Source organism: Haliaeetus albicilla, chromosome W (genome assembly GCF_947461875.1).
Source record: "Haliaeetus albicilla chromosome W, bHalAlb1.1, whole genome shotgun sequence".
NCBI lineage: Eukaryota > Metazoa > Chordata > Aves > Accipitriformes > Accipitridae > Haliaeetus > Haliaeetus albicilla.
The window spans coordinates 32,016,891-32,024,185 of record NC_091515.1 but is presented as its reverse complement, the minus strand read 5'-3'; the positions used below and the strand labels follow the sequence as shown (position 1 = coordinate 32,024,185).

At 47.8% G+C, this 7,295-nt stretch overlaps 1 long non-coding RNA gene across 1 annotated transcript; it reads left to right on the top strand.

The window, feature by feature from the left end:
* The first annotated feature begins 5,323 nt into the window (after positions 1 to 5,323).
* Positions 5,324 to 6,986, top strand: LOC138683365 (uncharacterized). Its single transcript, XR_011322934.1, has 2 exons — positions 5,324 to 6,420; positions 6,455 to 6,986. It is a non-coding gene; the product is annotated as an uncharacterized lncRNA (long non-coding RNA).
* The last annotated feature ends 309 nt before the right edge of the window (positions 6,987 to 7,295 follow it).

Genomic DNA, 7,295 nt, shown 5'->3' with positions numbered 1-7,295 from the left:
GGGACTTTGCCTGGCTGCCATGACTCTTCAGATATGATGGGGAGTGGCTTGGCAACTACATCAGCCAATTCCCTCAGGACCCTGAGATCCATCTCGTCAGGTCCCATGGACTTGTCTATGTTCAGAGGTCTCGAACCTGATTTTCTCCTATGATGGGAGGGACTTTGCTCCCTCAGTCCCAGCCTTGAGGCTCAAGGGCTTGAGAGATGTGGGCAGAGAGATTACCATTGAAAACCGAGGCAAAAAAATTGTTGAGTACCTCAGTCTTCTCCACGTTGGTTGTCACCAGTTCTCCTGTCTTATTTATTATGGGGGTGCATTTTCTTTAATCTTCCTTTTCTGGCCAACATACCTATAGAAGCCCTTCTAATTATTCTTCACATCCCTTGCCAAATTCAGCTCCATCTGTGCCATAAGTTTCCTGCTCCCATCCCTACGCATCGCAGCAGCATCCCTATATTCTTCACAGGATGCATGTCTGTGGTGGGTTGATCTTGGCTGACCAACAGGTGCCCACCAAAGCCGCTCTATCACTCCCCCTCCTCAGCTGGACAGGGGAAGAAAATATAATGAAAAGGTTGTGGGTCAGGATAAGGACAAGGAGATCACTCAACAATTACCGTCATGGGCAAAAAAGACTCGATTGGGGAAATTAATTTAATTTATTGCCAATTAATCAGAGTAGGATAATGAGAAATAAGAACAAATCTAAAAACACCTTCCCCCCACCCCTCCCTTCTTCCCAGGCTCAACTTCACTCCCAACTCTTCTACCTCCTCACCCCAAGCAGCGCAGGGGGATGGGGAATGGGGGTTGCGGTCAGTTCATCACATGTTTTCTCTGCCGCTCCTTCTTCCTCACACTCTTCCTGTCCTCCAGTGTGGGGTCCCTTCCACAGGAGACAGTCCTCCACAAACTTCTCCAACGTGGGCAATTCCCGTGGGCTGCAGTTCTTCACGAACTGCTCCAGCATGGGTCCTTTCCACAGGGTGCAGTCCTTCAGGAATGGACTGCTCCAGCATGGGTTCCCCATGGGGTCACAAGTTCTGCCAGAAAACTTGCTCCTGCATTGACTCCCCTCCACGGGCCACAGTTCCTGCCAGGAGCCTGCTCCTGCGTGGGCTCTCCATGGGCTGCAGCTTCCTTCAGGGCACATCTACCTGCTCCGGTGTGGGGTCCTTCACAGGCTGCAATGTGGATATCTGCTCCACCATGGTCCTTCGTGGCTGCAGAGGGACAGCCTGCTTCACCATGGTCCTTCACGGCTGCAGGGGGACAGCCTGCCTCACCATGGTCTTCACCACAGGCTGCAGGGGAATCTCTGCTCCGGTTCCTGGAGCACCTCCTCCCCCTCCTTGTTCACTGACCTTGGTGTCTGCAGAGTTGTTTCTCTCACATATTCTCACTCCTCTCTCCCAACTGCTGTTGCATGGCAGGTTTTTTTCCCCTTCTTAAGTATGTTATCACAGAATTGCTGCCACCCTGTGCTTGTTTTGGCTGGGATAGAGTTAATTTTCTTCATAGTAGCTAGTATGTGGCTATGTTTTGGATTTTTTAGTTATTGCTGAGCAGTGCTTATACAGAGTCAAGGCCTTTTCTGCTCCTCATACCACCCTGCCAGTGAGTAGGCTGGGTGTGCACAAAAAGTTGGGAGAGTACATAGCCAGGACAGCTGACCCCGACTGACCAAAGGGATATTCCGTACCATGCGACATCACGCTCAGCAATAAAACTAGGGAGAAGGTTGGGGGGGGGGGGCACGGGCGCTGCTCGGGGACTGGCTGGGCATTGGTCAGTTGGTGGTGAGCAATTGTTTTCATTTGCATCACTTGTCCTTCCTTGGGTTTTATTTCTCTCTCTCTGTTATTTTCCTTTTCATTACAATGTATTAGTATTGTTGTTATTTTATTTCAATTATTAAACTGTTCTTATCTCAACCCATGAGTTTTCTCACTTTTACCCTTCCAATTCTCTTCCCCCCATCCCACTGGGGTGGGGAGCGAGCAAACGGCTGCGTGGTGCCTAGTTGCCTGCTGGGGTTAAACCACAACAGTCCTTTTTGGCGCCTGACGTGGGGCTCGAAGGGTTTGAGATAATAACAGGTTGACCAGAGTGTATTATAAGGGATTTATATCTGTTAACAGTTGCGGGTCACAATATTGATTCATCTGTTCTCAATATTAGTTTATCTGATCTGCACCATGCTCTTTTTTTTTTGCTGTACATGTTAAAGATTGGTGTTGGCCTTTGCAGTTTGCTGTGCTCTGTAGTGATTAGTGATGTTTTGCCTGGGAGATTTGTTATTAAAACACTGACCTTGAGCTTAATCTGATGTTTGGGCTCTGTACTGAAGCCATTACTGTACTTAGGGTACCATCTCATGGAGACAATTAACAACTATACTTCTTCCTCGAGAGGTTTTTTGTGGAGAAAATACAGAATGGCACCTTCGCTACCTTCTTCTGTGATGTTTTCTCCCTAGTTACAATAACTTCTCAGTATCTTGAACATCCTTGGGTAGTTAAAATACTTCTATTGGTATTTCTTAGGAATATTGCTTTGCTTTTGTCTAAGGTTAACAAGCAGTTTAGGAATATGACCCAGGCTCCACGAGAGTATGGTCGTGGGTGGCAAGGCGTGTGGGAGAATATGGGCAGGTATCTAGAGAACTTCTCACCTCCAATGGTCTGGAACTTCACTCCAGAACAACTACAGGATGCTGATGAAGTGATAGAATGCTTGGGGGAAAAAAAAATAAAATAAAATAAAAATATGCCATGGCTATTCCAAAGAGGCACAACTTATTGCACTGTCAAGGCCCTGGCCAGCATCTACCAAACGCTGCTCAATATTATGCAGCACCCCCAGGGAGAAGAGAGCAAAAACATACCAACAGACACTATGGCTAAACCAGACACTATATCAGTCACCCCTACAACTAAAAAGAACCAATGGAAGTGAAAGTCAGCTTGTTTAATAAGGGATGAAGAAGCTTCTCCTAAGAGGGAGCAGGAGAAAGAATCAGAAGAGGCAGCCTGTTCTGCAGCAGGGCAGTCACAAGAACAGGAGGAGGAGGAGACTGAAATCATAAATGAGACAGAAACCACCCAATCCTTATCCCTAATTGAGCTGTGAGACATGCGAAAAGATTTTAGCTGTCAACCAGGTGAGCTAATTCTCAGCTGGTTACTCCAATGCTGGGATATTGGGGCCAGCAGTCAGGAATTAGAGGGTAAGGAAGCCTGGCAGCTAGGGTCCCTTGCTAAGGATAAGGCCATTGACAAAAGGATTGGAAAAAAGGCAGGAGTCCTCAGTCTTTGGCGGTGACTCCTGTCAAGTGTGAAGGACAGGTATCCCTTCAAGGAAGAACTTGCAAATTCCTGAAGCAAATGGACCACCATTGAGGGAGGTATCCAGTATCTGAGGGAATTAGCCGTGGTGGAGGTGATCTATAACAACCTGAATGATGACCAGGCATACAAAGACCTGGATGAAATCCGGTGCACACGGTCCATGTGGCAAAAGTTTGTACGAAATGCACTGACGTCTGTAGCAGTACATCCCCTTGGTCGGGACCCGAACTCGGCGAGTTGCAAACTAAGTTTTCGCGCAAGCCGGGCGAAACCGAAACTGAGTATTTGTGGAGAGTTTCTTTAACGGGGGGAGATCGGATACTGTTGAGTGATGACGAAGCGAGAGGTTACTGGGGACCGGGAGTGTTTCTGAGTGCCGGACCAGCAGGTGATCAGTTGATAACGTCCCGAGTAGCCTACTGGGCTGGGGGTGTGAACCCCAAGGAGAGAGGAGAATCTGTTACTATCCGGGAAAAGGGACTGTCGGAGTTAACGGAGAGCAGCAGGAAGGTCCCCCCAGCCGGTTGTAAACCCCGCCCCGAGCGGGTGGTCGGGTCGGAACTACGATCCCGGAAGGGACGCTCTCTGGCGGAAGGCACTGGCACTGGGGGCAGCCCGAGCCCTGCTGCACGGGCAGTCCGCTGACGACATCCGGAAGCTGGTGGAATTGCTGGAGGGGAAAGCTAGAGACCAAAGGGAAGCGCCAGCAACCCTGCCCCCTCGGGAAGAGAAACGGGACCCTTTCGCGGCACTGCGAGAGGAACTGGAAGGGCTAAAAACTAGAAGCTGCGGTTTGGGGTTCAGGCTGCCCAGTCCGCATGGTGAATACCTGCCAATGGTCTGCTGATAAAGAGCCTTATATACACATTCCTATGGGCCCAAAATGGATAAGTTTGGAATTCTTAATCGATACAGGAGCCCAAATTAGTGTTTTAAATGATCTACAAGCTAGTGAGCTGGGAATTAGGCCATCAAGAAAGGCTATAAACATTATAGGAGTGACAGGGGCAGCAGAAAAATGTCCCATAGCTGGAACCCAACTTTGGCTACCTGGGGAAAAGAGAATGACAGCTGTGGAGGTGGCTTTAAGCCCCTACGAGGGAAATATATTGGGATTTGATGTGCTGGCAGGCAGACAATGGTATCTACCCAATGGTAGGGTGTGGAGCTTTGGGGGCAGGGAGGCAGAGGCTATTCATGTGAGAACCTTGCAGGTTGCTCCTGCACTACCGCAATCTAAGGTAACCCGTGTCCCTCAATACCCACTTCCAGCCGCAGCCAAACAGGGGATTTTGGAAGTAATTAATGATCTGGAGAAAAGAGAGATCATCAGTTGCACACATTCTCCTTATAATTCTCCTGTTTGACCAGTCCATAAATCAGATGGAAGGTGGTGACTAACAATTGATTATAAAAGATTGAACAGTAATACCCCACCATTAACTTCTGCCATCCCAAGTATTACCTCAGTGATTGCCGACCCTCTCTATGACTTGCTCCAAAAAAACAGAAAATGGGATTGGACTTTGCAACATACGGAAGCCCTTAACACTCTGAAAGATGAGCTTAAAGCTTATCAGAGACTAGGTCCATTGCACCCACGAGATCCATTAAGGGTGGAATGGGGATTTGCTGAACATGCCTCATACTGTGGCGTGTTTCAAAAGGGGCCACAGGGACCAGCCAGGCCTTTATTATTCTCTTCCACTGCATTTAAAGAGATGGAGCAATGATATTCAGATTGGGAGAAGGGGACTCTCCCTCACTAGAGCAGTTAAAGAGGCTGAAATGCTGCGTACTTCACAGGATGTTATAGTGCAGGGTCCTTTCCCTCTCTTAAATTCAATCCTCAATGGGTCACCTCCTCCAGAGGGAGTAGCCCAAAAGGCCACAGTTAGGAAATGGTATGCATACCTAGAAGGGATAAGCCAATTGCTCCCACTAAAGGAGGGTCCGACTAAGGCTTTCAAACTACAGCAGCCTGTAAACCCTGACCCAGCCTTGCTGGGTCAACTGTAGAAACCTTCTCCAATTGAGGAGGCACCTGAATTCGTGGCAGGCTCAGATGTGCAAGGAGTGTGGTTCACTGATGCATCTGCCTGTCGAGTGGGATCAAAATGGCAATATAAAGCAGTGGCATTGGAGATTGGTACTGGGAAGACAGTCGAGGAAGAGGGTGAAGGTAGTGCACAAGTAGGAGAACTACGGGCTTTATTACTGGCCGTAGAGAATGGTGCTGCCATCGTCTATACTGACTCTTATGCAACCTTTAAGGGTGCTACAGAGTGGATATGTCAGTGGGAATCTAGTAAGTGGGAAGTAGATCGTGCGAAAGTGTGGAGGACAGAGGACTGGCAATAGGGAGGTCCTGACCTTTAAAGGTGGGATGGGTGAAGGGACATGCTTGGGATAGAACCCCAGCTGCAAAATGGAATCAGCAGGTGGACCACCTGGCCCAAATCAGGATGGTCACCAGTGAGAAGGAAGATTGGGATAGACTAGCAGAATGGTTGCATATCAAACGAAGCCACTCAGGGAAAGCAGATCTCTATTATGAATGCCGATCTTGGGGTTGGCCAGTGTCTATGAAAACCTGTGAAGCAATCCTCACAGCTTGCCCGCAATGCTGAATAAGGCTTAAAGCTAATCACCCAAACCAAGCTCTGGCCCAGCATATCAGACAAGGCAAGGCTCTTTGGAGCACGTGGCAGGTTGATTACATTGGTCTTCTGAGACCATCTCATGGGAGTGGAAAGACTCACCACATCAGTGCCTGGTAGACAATACCGGACTTCTAACCCTGTGACCCGGTTTTAAGACCAAGGCCTAGTTTGTGCTTCTTTACAGGACCATGAAGGAACGAGTCATTCCAGTCCTTTTGCTGACAGTGATGATGGTGACAGGCGTGGATGGTGAAGATCTGGATGATAATGTTGTGGCAAAATGATGGACATCAATATATCGCGAGTCCTTGACCTCGCATGAGAGCAATTCAACAATTATAGTTGGAGGTTCAGATTGGATGGGGGAGGAGGTTATACTCATGTTGTTTATAGTTGGTCACCAGGTGCAGTAAATGCTAGTTCAGTATGAAACACCAGATGTGACTATATCCTCCAACTAACCCATGGGATCACGGGGTGGAGTTGGAATGGTACTACGCTATGCCCTGAAATTCCATGGGGGCAACTGTGTATGGTACTCGAGGAACATCAATAGAGCACCCTAGAACTGAGTTTACAGCTATCAACCTTAGCCAATGCTACATCTAACAATTTGGGGACTCTCAAACAATTGGTTATAACATATCGGTAAAATGACTATCAAAAAATTGGGCTGTATTGGATTAGATGCCAAAGAAAGAGAAGGGTATATGTAAAGTTTTGAACATGTCAGTGGACAACTGCTGTGTTCACTCCAAATGTGTCAATGTGGCTTCAAGACTAAATTAACGAGAGAATACGGCAAGAGACCCGGAGGCAATTGCTTCTGCACCAGGGACCAACTGGTTGGGAAAAGTTTTGATATGTTCAGATTTTCTTTCATGGGGTGGGCGACCAGCCTTCTCTAATCTTTAATAATGCTTGTAGTTATGATTACTGTAATCTATATTGCAATAAGTTCTATCAAATGCTTGGTAGTGAAGCCTGTACTAATGGTTAAGTATCCTCCTTTAAACTGTCCATACACTGAATATTCCTGTGTTCGATATTCCACTTTAATTCTAGACCAGAAGGGAACGATGACCCACAATGAGTGTCAAACTCGCCAAACTGCACCCCCTTTTAACTTTGGAGGCAAGAGATGACTGTACCACCACTCCAAAGAAACCAGTCAAATCATGACTGTGGTCACAGGGTGGATTGTGGCAGTACATCCCCCCCCCCCCATCCCCCATCCTGCCAGCAGGAAACAAAACTTCTCCAGGAAGGGAGAAGGGGA